Genomic DNA, 18,165 nt, shown 5'->3' with positions numbered 1-18,165 from the left:
GATATCATCACATATGTACTAGCAATAGTATTAGTAGAGTTAATTCAGGAATATATTAAAAAATTTTTAAGTAATTTTGCTAGGGTATTGAAATGTAAACAAGATTTCAGTGATTTTTCCAACTTTTTCTAATTATCAGTCTGCCAGACCATTTTTTCCCACAGGCTCTTGTAAAATAATCTTGTCACCATTGCAACACCAATATACACCAGTCCTAAAATGTATCTAACCTATTGTATATTGCAGCGAATAAAATAACCTTGTTAGTTGGCCATTATTTACAATATTCTGTGGATTGGGGGAAGACCTCTGAATTCCATCTGAAAGTTTATCACTCCAGGAACAAATCTCCATTTCATGTCTCTTCATTGAAGTATCATCCCCACTTCCATCCTGCTGTACTGTCAAGATCATATGTTCCTTGAGGGAAAAGACCTGTCTGTCTTGTTCACATTTGTATCCCCTGGGCCTAAAACAATGCTCAGTGTCCATTAAGATGAGTTGAACAAATTGTTTTTAAGGGAAGGAAATACCTTCACACCAAGAATATTTCCTGCCCCCCCCCAAGCGCCCAAACATACACATACACACATTCCAGTGATTGTAGCATTTTTATGCCTCCACATTGACCACAGGTTGAGCCCCCTGCTGCCATGCTCTTCATATATAAGAAATATTCTGAGGTTCAGTATTTTTATTTCAACTGCAACCTGTTTACCCTTGCAGGATTTTTTCACTTTTGTCAACTTATTTGAGATACGGTTTACTTAAAAATTCACCAATTTTAAGTGTACGGCCTGGTGAGTGCTGATAAATATGTGCAGTTGTGTAACTGCCACCATGACCTGGTGAAGAACATTTCCATCACCCCAGGCATTTTCCTGTGCCCCTTTGTGCTTCTTGTATGCATTCCCCATCCTTGACCCCTGGCAATACTGATCTTTCTGTCATTATAGTTTGACCTTTTCTAGTTTCACATATAAATAATCACAACAATATATAGTCCATAGTATTTGGCTTCTCTCACTCACTATGATGCTTTTGAGATTCATCCATGACATTGTGTTTACCAGTAGTTTGTTTCCTTTTACTGCAGGTCATAGCTGTGGGCAGTCTGGAATCTAACCCAAGCAGCCTGGCTTCAGACCTGTGCTTTTAACCCTTAGCATTATGATGCTTTTCAATCCATATCATTTTCTTAGTGATCATCCCTGATAATACTCCTACTCAGAAATCCTCAGTGACTCTTCATTCTGACCAAAGAATATGGACATTTCCTAATCCATAGTCTAGTTTTTGAATCATCTGCCCTATGTTCCCCATCTGTGTCTCTGTAATCTTCATTCCTGCCTTGCTCCTTTCTGAGTACCCCATTTGCTACCATGCTTAGCCTATTTGTTATTTCTACAGTTAGATGCCTTTGAACCTCCTGCTGTTATTCTTTCTTCCTGTTAAACTTTCTTTGCCCTACATCTTCACCTATCGAAATCATACCCCGTTAAGTTACAGAATATGTGTACCTTTTCCCATGAACCTGCCTGATTCCCTCAGACTGACTGAGTGCCATAGTTTATACCAATCTTATAGACCTGTTATTGCATTGTCCCTTGCATTAACTCATTCTCTTGTTCTAAATCTCTGCCACTAAAGGGTCTCTGAAATCAGTGACTACATCTTATTCATCTTTGTGCATATTTTTGTCAGTTTATGCTCATTCTTAACAAACAGACATCACAATCTATATTTAAAAGAAGCCAGCTCATACATGTCCTGCAGACAAGATGGTTTGCAGTGTTTTCTATCATGTCTTACACATTGAAAGTACTCAGTATTTGTTGATTACTAGATCTTTCTGGAAGCCATGCCTAGCTATTTCTTCTGCTCTTCTGCTCTAGGAAAGCAGATTGGCCAATGACCCATATGATGTAATAAATATTGTCTAATTAAGGTTATGTTCCCAGTGCCTTGCAGAGGGCCTGAAAATATTTGCTAAGAATAGATATTTATTGGTTGTGTCCTTTGGTCTAGGTACAGAGCACATTAACAAATACAGATTGATTAGGCAGTTAAACATCTCCCTGGTTAAAGTGGGTGAAACCACATAAGACTGTTCTATCTCTGTAATGGTCTAAATTTTAGGTATCTACAATTCTTGTACTTTCTTCCTTGGAAATGTTCTCCAAATTTGTCCCTTTTCTTCTCTCCAGCGACACTGGTTTCCTCCATTCCCTGTGCTTCTGACGCTCCCTGCCCAGAGTCTTTACCTTCGCTGTGTCCTCATGTGCTTGCTCTTCCCTCCCTGCCCACCTTGGGCAATGCCTTTTCCACTTTCATATCCCAACCTGAGTATATTCCCTCAGAGAAGCTGTTCCTGGCCACCTCCCATCCCCCTTTCCCTCCTATGCCCCTACCCTACCTTTCAGAGAGCTGTCATAGATCTCAGAGAGCCTCATGCCTTTTTAGGGGACCCCTCACAGTGGCAGTGTTACATTTGTTCATGTCATTACTCTTATGTGTGCCTCTAATTCCTCATCAGATGCAGACTATGTCAGAGCAGGAAGCCCATCTGTTTTTGCTCACCATGGCATCCCCCGTGTCTAGTTCAGGGTCTGGCAGTAGTAGACTTAGTTATACATTGGTGGGATAGACAAGACACATGGGATGTATGACGGATGAATGTGAGCAGACTTCCAGCACTGCTCTCCTGTCATAGGCTTAACTCAGATCGGCAGCATCAGCTCCTGGCTTGCTTCCAGACTCCACTGCCTTCCCCCTCTTGTTGTGTCCTCATTGCTCATTATCTGTTCCATCAAAGCGTTCTTCCTAAAGGGCTGCACTCATTATTCCATGCCCACACGTCATTCACTTGCCATGACTGTCATGTCTAAGCAGATCAAATCTAAATTCTCCTCATCTCCCAAGCCCTTTCATTATCTGGTTTTATTCAACCTCATTTCTCAGAACTCCCTAAAATGTACCCCCTGTGCCTGTTAGTCCAGTCATCACTCTCTCTGCTTCCACTGAGCCTACTCCCATCTCTGGGTTTGGTTCAAACTAATTTCTTGGCTCAGAGGATCTCTCTTAGTTTATCTGAATTCTTCCCCTCCTACACAGAGACTCAGCTTCTCTGTTCAGAGCCTCTCAGATTCTGAAGGAAGCCTAGGTCCTGTCCTTTTGCTTTTGATGCTTCCATTTGATAATTTTTTTAAATATTAAGAAATACCAAAGCAGGAATGTACAAGTAGGCATGTATTCTATGTGCTGGATATCCTCCATTGGCTGCTTCAAATGTACTTCCTGCTCTTCTCCAGCCTGGGCCAGCCTCTAGGAGACCGACCTTTATGGGCGTCACCAACTGGCTCCCTTGCTGTCTGGTTTCCAGGTGGTTTCAGTAAGTGGGAACAACTGGCAGAAGACTGGAAAGCAGGAGGAGGGGTCAGGGTATTTATTCCCTGGGCTCCTTCTCTGTTGGGCAGCAGCTTGACAGAAAATGGGTTTCTTTCCCTCTGCCATAGCTCCTGTTATCTCCTAGTCTAAGACAGTTCCTGGTTTTGGTAACTCTTCCTTTTCGTGTCACATATGTCTTTGAATGATAACTGTTTGCTACTTTATCAACCCGTGGAGTGTTTCAGCATCGCTTAACATGTTTCCCTCAAACTAGCCCTTGGTTCCTTTGTTAAATTTTTCTCACTTGCCCCCTTTATTTGTGCCTTCTGTTTCTTAAAAGACCTTTAACTGATATAGTTTAAACATTAACTATGGTAAATTAATAATTCACCTAATAAATGGTGCAACTCAATATTCACATTCACAGGAAAATGTCAGGATTGGTAAAATATGTTAAGTCTTTGCATTACAATAGGTGGGATCTGGACACAAGGTAAAAATATTAAAATATGTCAGCTTTTCTCAGTGTTGTATGTCTCTCTCACTCTGCTTAATCTTGTTAGAAGAAAAGGTCCTTGGAACATCAGGTGCATCCCTATGGCCCTCTGAGCCCGGAGAAGTCCTATCTAGGACCAAGTCATCCCTTCTGATCTCTCCCTTCTCTGAAATCCTGTCACTTTTCTAGCCCTTAACACAAAACTTGACACTTCACTATTTCCTAATGGTAGGCGTCATCTCCTTTATTAGATTCTAGTTTCTGGAGGTAGAGATTTTTTTGTATCTATTTTTATGGCCCAGGAGCAAACTATGTATAGAATCAACATATGTTTGTTGTTCAGTTTATCTGTTGTTAGCACTGATTGGTTGGTAGACTGGTATCAAATATTCTTGGGAACAAGCTGTATCTTTTTATATTTTAATCATTTTAAGGGAAAACTTGCTAGTATATACAAAATTAAAAGGCCAGTGTTCTAGATAATGAACCCCCACATACTCATCAATGATGAGCAACTCATGGTCAGTTCTGTTTCATCTGTATTCACCTACTTTACTCCTCCCCCAACATACACACTGAATTATTTTGGATCATCTAGTAGACATGTTTCATTCATCACATTTCATTTCATAGTATTTTAATGTGTATTTTAAAAAGGTAAGTACTTTATTTTTAAACATAGCGTAAATTACCATTATATTATCAAATATCCAATCAGTGTTAAATTTCTCTAGTTGTTTTCTTTTTAAAATGTTGGTTTGTTTACATCAGGATCCAAATGTAGTCTACATGGTAAATCTTGTTGACATGTCTCTTTTATAGGGAATCTTGAGATTCCTTTTCTGTCCTTTTCCTTGTAATTTATTTGTGAAGAAAATAGGGTATTTGTCCTAAAGAGTTTTCTGTATTCTAGATTTTACTGATTATATTATTAGGGTATCATTTAACATATCCCTCTGTCCTTTTTATTTCTTGCACTGACACGCCTAAAGGCTTGATTAGGTTTAGGCTAGAGTTTTTGGCAAGAATATTTCACAGGTGATGTTATATACTACCAACAGGAGCATATAATGTCTGATTGTTTCTCTTCTTACGATGTTAATCCTATTTATGAAATTAAGAGTTGTGAGCTTGAGGAACCCATCGTGAAGTTTCCCATCAGCTTTGTGCCTCTTGGTCTCGGCAACCATGGATATTTATCATTGCTTAGATTCATTAGAAGTTGCATAAGATGAGGATTCTAATTGTGTCATTCCTTTTGAATTTGTTATAAAAAGAAACTTTCCCCCACAGACTGTTTGAGCAGTCTTAAATTCAGTTTATCTTGTATACACAGTTTATGTTCTATAACTGCTGGATATCAAAGGTGAGGTTTTCTTACAACACCTGCTAAGGCCACTGACTATAGACACCTAATTATGTGATGATGACAATTGATTAGTTTTATTGTTCATATCATGCTCTCTGTGTTTAAGAAAACATAAAAAAACAAGATGATTTTAAAGCATTGAATTCACATTTTCATTTAGTATTAGGATTTTTCCAAGCTGGCTTAAAGAAGAACACAGAGCACTGAAGTGCAGTATTTATGTTTATAATGTAGAATGAGCTGATGACAAGTAAAAACATATCTTGAAAATGGACATTTGCAGTTTCCACAGCTGTTTGGTTCCTATGATAATAACTCTATTAACTACATGACAATATCCACCCCTGGGAGTTGAGATACAAAGGGAAGACAACCTTTGTAGAGTCATTTCTTTTCCTAAATAATTAATATTGTCTTTCAATGGAAGTTGGAAAATTACAGTGGGATAAATCTGGTTTGATAGTCTTTCTTAAAAAAGACATAAATAAAATCCCTAAAGGAAAAAAATGACTCAATGCTCTGGAGCTATTTTTGTAGGAATAGGCCCTGTATGAAAGGTTATTAGTCATTGTAGCAAAACAAAGCTCAATAAACTAATTCAACCAACATTCGCTGCACACCCTGTTCTTATGCTAGGTGGTCTCTGGGAATACAAACAAGAAACAAGTCAAGGCTTCAGCCCTTAAAACACTGTCCAAAGCAGCAGACAGGCAACAAACAAGGAGCTTTGCTGTAACTGCCTAATGTTGGAACAGCGATGTTTACAGCCGGAAAGGAAGAGCAGAGATCATTCCAAAGAATATTTTTGTATTTGACTTTATGGCTCCTCTTAGAAATTCAAGGCAAAGGATGCAAATCTGTTATAATGTTTTCTTTATGAGTTGTAAGTCAAAGGAAAATGAATAGGTCGCAGAATCACAGTGAGGCAGGCGGAGAGAAGCAGAATGACTTCGGCCTTGGTCATTGCAGCTAAATATATGACTTCATCGTTAAAGTACCCCCATGCCTGTGATGCCTTTTCTTTTGGAGAAAAAAGCATCATGTTTCAGAAGGTGCAAGTGTCTTTATTTAGCTTAGAATTAAACTGACTTTCCATCTCCTATTTCTCTCAGGATTGTCAGGCTTGATGACTGGGAGTTGACATTTTATCCATTCCTGGCACCCATATCTTAGTGTGTCTTGGCATCTAGTTGAGTGATGCAGCAGAAAATGTCTAACTGAGTATTCAGTGGACCTCTGAACAACATAGGTTTGAACTGCATGGATCCACTTACATTCAGATTTTTTTCAATAAATACATTGGAAAATATTTGATTTTTTCTGATAACTTGAAAAAACATTTTCTCTAGCTTAATTTATTATAAGAATATAACATGCAAAATCTGTGTTAATCAACTTTTCATGTTATCAGTAAGGTTTCCAGTCAACAGTAGGCTATTAGTAGTTGTTTTAAGGAGTCTAAAGTTACACACAGATTTTGACTGTGCATGGGGAGGTTGGTGCCCCCCACCAAACCTGCATTGTTCAAAGATCCAGAGTTATTTTACCAGGCAAGAAGGCAAGGATTTTAAAACTTTTGAACATTGCAGATCAATACACTGAAATGGATCCTGTTGCCCAGATTATCTACCACTGGTTAAATTTTGAACTATGAGGGGTTTTTTGTTTTTATTTTAAGAAATGTGCTGTCAGGACCTATTGATTACCTACTCTATAGAAATCTCCTCCCCTTCTTTCTTGCTAACTGCCCCCCACTTTTGTTCATGCATTAGCCTTCTCTAGCCCAGAAAATGAATCTTAACTAGACTGAGTCAATCACTGTAATTCCTTTAAACTTGCTAATGATTGGTTCAGAGGTGGACATGTGACACAATTCTGGCCATTTTGATGGGGAGGGAATTCTGCTGGATGAAGTGCTTCTGAGAAAGTTTCACTCTTGAAAAGAACTTAAGGAAGAGACTTTCCCTCTGCTGGCCTTTGGGAATTGTTCTGTGATAACATACTGTAAGCAGCTGCAACAGCCTTAAAGTCATGAAGAAAGAATCTTGTGTAGGAAAGGCAATAGCCTGAATATGACAAAGCTAAATAAAAGAGGGAAAGAACCTAGGTCCTTGATGACACTGTTTAGTTGCTGGGTGAAATAACCATTCCTGCATCTCTCTTGCTTCTGGACTTTACCTTATGGGAGAGACGACATCTCTGTTAGTTTAGGTCATTTTGAGTTGGTCTTCTGCAGTTTGCGACCAAATTCATTCTTAGTGGTCAAAAATATTTTCTTAGACGTCTTCCTTCCAGATGACTGTAATGGCACATATTTGATTTGGCGTGGTCTTTGTGATGCGCCCTGGTGACTCTATACCCAGTCCACTCCAAGGAGAAAAGGGCTGTTTCTGATCAGCATCGTCATAGCCCTAACTATGCACTGCCATTTTGCTTTCTTGCAATTTTGTACCAATTTTAAGCACCATACAATGAAATAAAAAATTAATCATCTTTCAGATAAAAAATTCTGCTGATAGTTGCCATGAGTACATAAATATATTTGAATTTTATAAGATTATTTATATATTTTGCACCTCTTCCATGGGAAATCTATCAGGCAAAGGCATACTACACTATCGCCAGCTACCAATGCATAACAAATAGTAAAGGTTTAAATAATACATTAATATATTAAGCAAATACATACACAAACTGTTCTTTGCTTATGGAACAGAATTACAGTTTACATACTATTCTTCAGGTATGAAAGGAAAATAAAGATTTTAATTTTTAAGACTGACCTAATTTAGCTCCTTAAGCCCCTGACCCTCTCAATAGCAAGGAAAGAAAACCTTAAAAGTGTCAATTGAAGGTATCCCACTCTCTTCAGGTTCAAGACAATCAGATCAACTTTTGAGGAAGTTGTTTCCCTACCTCTTCCCTTTTTTATTAGTCATGATAGTATCTGGGTGTATGAAAAGGGTGGTCCTACATAAATGGCTGTGGGCAGTGAAGAGGTTTCAAATGAATGGGGTTTATGGGCTTTGTTTCCTTAATTGACATCAACTCTGACATCTCATCTGTGACTATGAAATTAGCTTCCCTTTGGCCACAGACTTTATTTTATTTTGTTCTGTATCTTTCTCCTCTATGGAAGGGTGTGTTGCCATGCCAAGTTCTCTTTTTTTTATAGTAGCCCTGCCCCGCTTGGGAGGCCCTAATAATAGAATGGCTGCTGGGAGTTCAAAATGTCATTTAGTTGCGAAGGGAATGTGAATCCAAGAGTTAAATATTCTCAAAACACTTGTTTCCTTACAAATATATAATGCCTGAAGATTCAAAGTCTTGTCCAAAACTGTAATACTTATACAAGTGTGCTAAAATCTGTTGTATTACTACTAAAATACAAATAAATAAAATACATAAAATAAATAAAATACTACTAAAATACAAAAAAAAATGCAAATAAATAAATAAATAAAAGTCCATTTTAATATTATAATATTGGCTCTTTTCTAACTATTTTATGTAAAAAGAATATACTTCCATAATATAGTATATATCTGTAGTATAGTATGCACTTCATTAGTTCTTCATATATTACAAGAAATTAAAATCAGTGTGTGCTAAAAGGGTAAATCAGGTGTTCAGATACCTAGGTTTGTGTTGACACCACCAGTCTATGGAACAGGAGTAGTTTCCTGGGTTGGAAATCCGCAAACATCCATAGGGATTCATTACTGGGTAACAGTATATTCCACTGGAGCTTATATACTATCTGTATTGCTTCAAATAATTTTTTCTTACATTGTTTAAGGTTGAATATTTATAATTTTTAAATAATTGATTTATTGGCTCTATTTTTCTTCAGCTGCCTGAAACTTTGTTTGGTTTTTGTTGCTGTGGCCTCTGTTTTTCCTTTTCCTTTTCGTTGATGTTCCGCTCTTCTTTCCTGTTCTCCGAGTTGCCGTAGTCTCTGTGACGGACACCAAAGACGCTAGAGGGGTAACTTGCTGGCGACCCCGCTGGTATTGCTGCTGCAGGCATTTCGTTACTTGAGTTCCATGTGGATGGCAGCCATGGGGCAAGCTGGGGTGACTTGTGCCTGAGTGGTGGAAGCTTTACGTAGCCTTGAGGAAACTGAGTCAGGCTGAAGTATCCTCCTTATATAAGGAGGGGCTACAGGGAAGAACTGGGTTTCTTAAAGTAAGTTAGGGATATTAATACTCAAAAAAGCAAATGTCCAAATGTTAGTATTGTATTGCAACCATCCCTATGAGAATACTGCTCACATAGGGATTTTGATTAGTGACATCATAAGCTACTCCCCACTTCTTGAAACACTGTCTTTTTTCAGCTTCTCTGAGTTAACACTGACCTGGGTTTTCTCTAAACTCCTTGGTGGCCCTTTCTTTGGCCAGCTACCTCACAGATCTGTCAGTGTTCTTTTCTGTTTTACTCTCTATTTTTGCAAAGCAACCTCCTCCACACCCACTGCCCAGTTAACAAGCCACTTTCATGTTGCATAAATTTACATTTCCAGGCCTTTCCTCTAAACTCTGAACCTTTGACCCAACTGTCCTTTTGACATTTACATATAGATTTTTCAAAAGCTTAAATTCAACATGTACAGTGCCAAATTCATCATCATCTTTAATCTTGGTCGGTTTGTGTTTTATGTCTCAGTGGTTGCTACTGCCAATCCATTCAGTCACACAAGCCAGAAATCTAGGAATCATCCTCGAAACTGCCTCCTCACTTTCCATCCAAATCCACTCCCAAGTCATGTCTGTTTTACCTTTTTAATGTCTCCACAATCTGTCCTTTCTCCCCTTCCCTGCCACCATCATCCAGTTTTAAACTGTTATTGTCACTTTTCTGAACAACCACATGGCCTTTTTATTGGCCTCTTCTAATTAATTCTAGCCTCTGTGTTGGCTTCCTACAACAAAAACTCATTGGCTTTCTGTTTGCTCTCAAGAAGAACAAAATAAGACAAACCGGGTCCTTAACATGGACTACAAGGTCTTGCATTGTGTGCCATATTTACTTTCTTAGTCCATCTTAAAATACATTTCCCTTGTCTATATGAACTGGCTTTTGTTTCCTCAATCACAGGGCCTTTGATAATACCATTTTCTGTGCCTAAAATTCTGCCAGTCCCCCTTTGCCTGCGTCATTTCTCCTGAATTACTGGCTCTTGTGGCAACCTTTACATCTCCCAGGTATTGTTTAAAACAGTAAAAATGTAGCATTTATTTGTGTGATGATTTGCTCTGCTCATAGACTGTAAACTCTGTGAGGACAGAGACCATGTACAGTTTTGCTCACAGTTTTGTGAGTGTAGAACAGTGTCTGGTTCCTGGGAGTTGCTCAACATGTATGTTTGTTGAATGAATGAGCGGATGGGTAAAAGAACGGATTTCTACATAGACATTAAAGGACATTTAAAGATAGTCGTGACTATGGCAGGGTATGTGGGAACAGACCCAGGAAAAAGAGAAACTGTGCAAACTACTTTGTTTTCTCGTGGTTCATTTTCAGCTTCAAGAGACTAGAATGCAACTCAAGTAGTAAAGTAGTTGACAGCGCTGTTCAAGTCTAGAGCTTCTCTTTCATGGGGCTGTTTGTCCCAGCATCAAATGAAAGCCACTTAGCATAGAAATAGGGTGTTTGGGGCTAGTAACTGTGGGGCCTTTCCTGTTTGAAGTGTCTCAAAGCAGATTTGATAAATAGAGGCACTTTTCAATCATTTGTGTGACCAGTACTGTTGGCACAACATTCAGAAAACTTTCCGCTTCCATATTCAGGGAAACGAAGAAAAGTGTAAACCACTGGCTTAAACTTGGGGGAGGTGAGTACAGTAGGTCATCTGCAGCCTCTGTTCTGAACAGTGGTTTCCCTCACCTACTCTCTTGTACCTGGAAGCCAAGGAGGGTCCCACTGCTGTCACACCACCTGTGGTGCCATAGGCAATTAATTATAGAGAGTTATTAGTATGCTCCTTTTTGTTTCCTCTTAAAGTGTGGGCTAGCTCTAAGACAGATGTTTTCTCTCCAAAATATTTTTTCCTACATCATTTGCTTGTACAAATTTATAATTCCCAAAGAGCCCTTGCCAGGAAAGTAGCTTCCATTTGAGCTACTTGGCATGGAGAATCTTGTCATCATCAGCAACAGCATGATTTTAGTTTAAGAATGCAAATGGGATTCTGGGATGAATCAACTGAAGGATAAAATTCATATGAAAAGGTGATGCTGTATAAAACCCTAATTACTTAGCATCTATAAGACAGGTTCCGGTTCAGCCTTTCTTAAACTGTGAGTTTATTGCCACCAAAGGAGGAAGGTACATGGAAAATTCAACAAATATTTGTAGAGCTCCCAGGATGGGCCAGATAGTATTCTAAATGCTTAGGATACAAGATAGACATTATTGAAAGAAGATGACATTCTAGGTCAGCCAGAAGGTCAGTGGGGGTGAAGCTTAGCCTGACGGTCAGGACAGCAGCAGAGCCTTCCCGAGATCACTCTCTCTGTCATTTGGGAAGGTCTCAACATAACATCTTCACAATGACTCTGTCTTCCAGAGCCTAGTTAAGTATCAATATAAATAGGCAACATGTTTTTTTATTGATTTGGTAAGAGAAAGACAACAGGAAAAGGAAAATTAGAATAGACTACATAAAAAAGTGACAGTTTAAGGGATGTTACTGTAATTATCTTAACTTCTGGTTTCAGAGGGGTAGATTTTTTAAAGTTTTCACTCCAGAAAATCGTTCATACTCTGGTATCATTTTCCTTGGCTCTAGCTTTCTTTTATATTAGGATAGAGTGGAAAGTACTAAGATGTTAGTCTGTATAAGCTTACTATGTATGTTTTAAAACCACTCTGGGAAATAGAAACTTGATTCTATTTTCTAACTGAATTGTTAAAGGTAGACTTAAAAATAACATTTTCCAACCACTTTCTTCCTCTCTTAACCAGAATTCTTGTCAAAGAGGCCTGATCACGTTCTGTACCTTTCCGCTGGACTGGCAGCCCTACTGTCAGTTCTTGAAATTTCCACTAGTTCTTTGCAGCACTCTAGTTATTTAAACCTGAAGTGAGTAATGTGAGAAAATGTAGGGCTTTATGGATCCTTCACGGTTTGTCTAGATTGGATTTCAACTGTGCATTATCTGGGTTAGTAAAATGGTTACTACCTACTTTTCAAGCAGTCACTTTAAGGAACAAAATCACTATTACCACCGTGAGGTGGTTCCATTGCTGTGCTTATTTTACAGGGGATGGCTGAGAAAAGTGACCAGGAACCATACTATAGACAATGTAATATTTCTATGGGTTGTGGCCTATTAACAGAGAACAACCAATTTGCTAACAGCCACAGAAACAAGCAAAAGTGCTATATCTAGGTAAAACTGGGTCACATTGTCTATTTGCGCACCTATTTGTGTCACTACATTGAGTAGTCTCCTTAAGAAAGGTAGTCTGCTGGGATTCTTAAGCCTGAGCAATAAGAGGGCAGTGAAGATATTATCCAATCAGGATCAAATCATAGGACTCAACACTAGAATCTGAATGGTACCTCTGGTTTCTCAAAACAAAAATTACTGGCTTTATGTGAACAGTTTTCTCGTGTAATAGTATACAGATGGTTTTTGTTTGTCCCATATTAATTAAAATAAGCAGTTGAATTTATTAACTACTTACTCCATAGAAACCACTGCATCTCTATCTCACAAATGACTAAATCAAAATAAAGAACACTTTTTAAATAATAAAAACAAGGTGTTACTGAACATTATTGTCTACGTGGGAACTCTTGGTTTAAAACAGGTAATAATAGAATATCACAAGAGTTCTTTAGTAATATGCACATTTTTTCCTTTCATTTCTAGCACACTATCTTATTCTGTCAGAAAAATGTGCTTTTCTTGGATCATTCCCAATAGCAGCACTAAAGAGGCATCAGCAATATCATATCCCTCTTGATTCAGATTTGGCTGATGCGCCATAACAGAAAGCACTGGGACACGTAGCTAAGAAGACTCACATTATTTCACCCTTTTTGTACATCTGAGCCTTATGTTTGCAGTTTGAATCCACAGTATTTTACAGACAGTCCCCTGGCACCAAGCTCAGATACACTGTTCCTCCCACAGAGAGAAAAAGAGGATTCATGATGATGACATATGGAAGATTATGAAAGGTTTTGCTGGTAGTTTGGGTTGAATTATGGAAGCATCCTTCCTAGGACAGTGCGTTCAAATGAGCAAACTATTGTAATGGGCAGCCAGGTGCCATTTTCATGTCTTCAGCATGTGTTAGAGGGAAACATTGATCTGAGTTATGTATGTTTTCAAATCGCTTTACTTTGCAGAAACAGAGTAGTGACAAAATTAAATAGCTGTGGCTCTAGCCTTGTTCACTGCCATTTATCAACAAGCTTCATGACATATTCTCAGGCTCTATTGAAAATTTAGGGGACTTTGACTTGTCTTGTTAAATTATATGTGTCTTTGATTCTTTTATTTTTCCCATTAATCAAGTAAACAAAATTGTGTCTAAGAACTGACATGTTCTTTTCAAGTATGAGAGAGGTTTGAAAAACAATCTTTTAATAGCTATCTTTCTATAGTGGAAAGAGAAGTATTTTTATGAACTGAGTTCAAATTCCATTTTATCAGTTTTGAGAAATTTTTGATTAATCACAAACAAGTGACCTTGAATTTCAGCTTTTCTGTCTCTGAAACAGTGTCTGTAATACCTTCCTTGTGGTGTTACCTTGAAAAATAACTGAGAGAAAGCTTCTAGAATAAAGTAGGAGGCTCATTAAATGCTCTGCTTTTTACAAGGTATCATAGGCTAAGTACTGATCCTATGTCTCAATCATTTGATTTTTGTTGTTGTTGTTGAATGATGGAGGTTATGCAATGTATTTACCTAAACAGGGTGTTGTTAAACAGTGCTCTTTGGTGTTCATCTTGCAAAAAAGAAAAACACAACTGGTTGCTTGCTCCTATCAGTGATGTAATGATTTTATTACTTTTGAGAAATGTATCATTAACAGTTTTCTTAATATTATCGCCTCAGGAGGCTTTGCTCTTTTAAGAAATTTTCTTTGTCACAGGATTGATTGTAGTTAACTGTGTGATTATATTATCGTAGTCTTATATTCTTAAACTGCCTACTGTTTACAGCATGGAATTTAAATTTAAACTGTCTGTCTTGGTGATCTGCTATAGAAGTTGCTCTGAATGAATGAAACAGTATTTCGCAACCACCTAAATAACCTTTCTTTCTCTATGCTGTAATGACCTCATGATAGGTTGGCAAAGGCCACTGTCCAGCTCAGTCTTCAAAAAATTAAATACCTTGTTAAAAAAAAAGTTACTCACTTCCTTGTCACAAGCCTTAAATCTAATTTAAAATATGGGATTTAGTTTCATAGTTAGGAAAACAGAGGTATGAAGGTTCAAAGGACTCCAGAATTGCTAACTAATTAAAAGGGTAGAAAGCTAGATTAATGGCAAGAAGCATATGTAATTATTTCTAATGGTCTTGAAGACATAGAGTTGAAGACTTAATCCTAACTCTGAAGCTAACTACCTGAGTGGCCTTAGGTAGATCAGTAATATTCCTGTGGATCAGTTTCCATTTCTGTAAAAAAAAGATGCAGTGCCCGCTAGACCTACTCCAAGTGTAACTGTGAGGAGCACGCAAGAGTTAATTTTCATACTCAGCCAGCCTATAGGAGACAAAATGTGGTTCTGGCTTATCCGTAAGATATGGCTTCTCTTGTGGAACTGTGTAAACAACCCTCAATGGTGTGTCTTCTTTACAGAGATCTTGAGCTCTCAACTTAATGCAAGAAACCAAACAATAGTACCAGAATACTCAAGAACAAAGTCACTGGCACACTTTACAGATGCAGAGAAAAGAATAAATGACCTTTGCGACCTTCTGTCCTACTGAACCGTGGACTTCAGAGCTTTCAGTTGAGGCTAATTACTGATTCAATACACACTGTATCTTTAAAATGTGCTTATTTTTAGAAGAAAACATTTTATTTTTTTTTCTCCTGACAGAATTATTCTCTATCTTGAAAAATGGGGCATAAGTAAAATACTAAATCAGAGCATGATGGTGCATGGCAGGCCACTGCTGCAATGTCTAACATAGACTTTGCTCTCCTAAAATAATTTTGCAGGATGTATTCTGCAAAGGAGTTATTCTGCAGAGGAGCTCCCTCATCATTTCTTCCGTTTTTTTTTTAAGCTGGCTTAACAGAACAGGAAAGAAACAGTTGAAATCTGAGCATATTCTCATTACTAAAGATGTTATAAGCCAAGAAATATAAATTTATAGAAGAAAGGCATTCCCAAGTGGTTCTGTCATTTTAAATTGTGCAACTGCTGATAAGAGCAAGAATTACAATATGGATCCGATCAATTCTGAGTATAAATAGTAGTTTCCTTTATTCTGTATATGTAATCATTATTGTGCTTCATTTTTTAATTAAAAGAACACACTCTCTGAATTTGGTATGTCTTTGATGCCTATAACTCACCTATTCCAAAAACAACTTGGGGTGTCTTATAATAAAATCAAAAGTAAAATAAAACCAAAAGCTTGAAGTGCAAATTTTGAAAGACTTGTTTGGCTTGCATTTCCTTGCAACCTTTGATTCTTTCTTGTTATAAATTGATGCTTAGCTACTTTAAATTTACTTTTGTTTTTATATTTGCTTTTAAGTCATTAATTGTTCACCTTGCTTTGAATGATCTATAATACATTACTCAGACTGCTTACGTTTAGATCCCAGCTCCTGCACTTGTTAGTGACAAAGATAAAGCAGATGGACATTAAAGTAATAAGGACAGATTTCTTCAATAATAACCAATAATAGGGAAGGGGGTCCAGCATGAACTGAACTCAACTTCGTCGAAACAAAAGGCAGGAAACTGGGCTGGGGGGTGGTAAGGGAGAGATACTAGGGGGTGTAGGAGGGTTGGTCCATATGACTGGGCCATCTGGGTCTGTTAATTGGCACTTACCCAAAGGAAAAACAAGCTTCTGTAATCTTTATGACAGGAAGCAGTGATGTAGGTTAGAGCCAGGCATCCACTGGCTGAGAACCAGGGAAGAATTATCTTGAATGTGAGAAGGCAGTTCTGGGTGGTAGAAGATTTACATCTCAAAGAGGCAGAAAAAAGATTTATAACTGTAAGCTTTCTAAAGGAACTGTGCCAAGAGGGGGCTCAGGAGCCTATTTGCGTGCTACCAGGTTTTGGATAGAACAAACAATAAAGTCACTTAACCTTGGCTTGCCTTAGTTTCCTTATCTGTAAAATGAGGAGAATAATAGTACCTATATCATAGGAATGTGTTTTGAGAATTAAGGGAGTTAGTACACATAAAGTGCTTAGAATACAGCTGGCACATAATATGCTCTCAGTAAGTGTTATTATTATTATTATCTTTAAATAGAATTCGTAATAGTACTTATCTACCATATTGGAATGTATCGGTTATTAAATGATATAATACAAGCAAAACACTGAGAAAACCATGCCTGACACATAATAAAGCATTCAATAATGGTTGACTGGAAGTACTACTAATAAAAGCAGCAGTTATGGTAGCTTCTAAATATCTTCTGTTTGTGAGTTACTCATAGCTCAGGATGCTCAAATAGGAAAGATTCTTGATCTTATTATTTTTAATGTTAGAATGGAATAGGTATATTTTGTAGCAGTAGTTACTCAGAGATTGGAAAAATATGAGCCATCTTGTACATGATTGTAAGATCGTTAACCATTATTTTGCCAACCAATATATTTCTTGGGTTTTGGATACACATCTCCAGCATTTATGTGGCTGGACTTCATTAGCATTCAACCTTCAACATTTCGTAGCACATCTCCTTCTTGGCAAAATAAAGATGAATCTAAATAATTATAAAGTCTTTTAAGAAACAAAACAATTTGCACAAACCAGAAAAAAAAATGACATATACAAAAGTAGTAATGAAGACGGAATCATATTTTTCTAATTTTTCTGATTTAAGATACTGTCTGATGTGTATTTGAACCTTGGTTCCCATTCAACACAGAAGTTACAAAAAGAGGTACAAACATCACAATTTTTTGGTGTTAAACAGTAGGTTTAGAGAAACCCAAGTGATCTACATTCATGTTTGTGAAATCTCTTGAATCCAGCATTGTGCAGTAATAATCCATGAAGTGTGAATCATTAAATGTGTTCATTTTCTATTTGTATTGGGTATATTATCAACCATGGCCCATACTTCCCTGTATATGGATTTCCATTAAGTGGAATACATAGATTAACAGAAGTTTATTCTCCTTAAATTGCAATTTTTATCAGTAAAATTTATTGATGTCAGTATGTTTGATAGTGGAAAAATGGCCTTTTAGATAAGAAACTAGTAACTAGAAAAGAAAGAATAACTTGAGTTAATGTTGATTTCTTCAGTGTGCTACATAAAAATATTAAAGTAATGGAGAACAGCCAAATATAAGAATACTCTTTAGTCATTGTACTTCTCTAATTATTATTTTGGGCAGCTGTAAAGTGATTCAGGAAATTAAATATTTAATTATGCAAATAGCAAAGATGGTCAAAACTAACTCCTGCGATTTGAAAGTCAAATGCATTAAATGGTCCTTTTTACAGAGGCATCTAAAACTAACTTTTAACTGTGACAGTCCTGGAAATGTCACTCATGGTATTTGTTTTTAGAAATAGGGCTTGAAATCACTTAGCAAAGAGTCCCAGGAAAACATTTAGGGTCCCTAATCTCTAGACTTCGCCCTTCCACTAACCTGGCACTACCTCTGGCAGGAATCTTGGCCTTGCTGGGCCACGAGTTCTGCAGTCATCAAGCCCATGCTTTTACTAGTTA

General features: G+C 37.5%; 1 protein-coding gene across 15 annotated transcripts in view; it reads left to right on the top strand.

The window, feature by feature from the left end:
* PAM (peptidylglycine alpha-amidating monooxygenase) overlaps positions 1-18,165 on the top strand; it is a 274,025-nt gene that overhangs the window by 141,100 nt on the left and 114,760 nt on the right. The window lies entirely within an intron of this gene.

Source organism: Manis pentadactyla, chromosome 2 (assembly GCF_030020395.1).
Source record: "Manis pentadactyla isolate mManPen7 chromosome 2, mManPen7.hap1, whole genome shotgun sequence".
Taxonomy (NCBI): Eukaryota; Metazoa; Chordata; class Mammalia; order Pholidota; family Manidae; genus Manis; species Manis pentadactyla.
The sequence above is the reverse complement of the archived record's forward strand: the minus strand, read 5'-3'. Positions and strand labels throughout refer to the sequence as shown.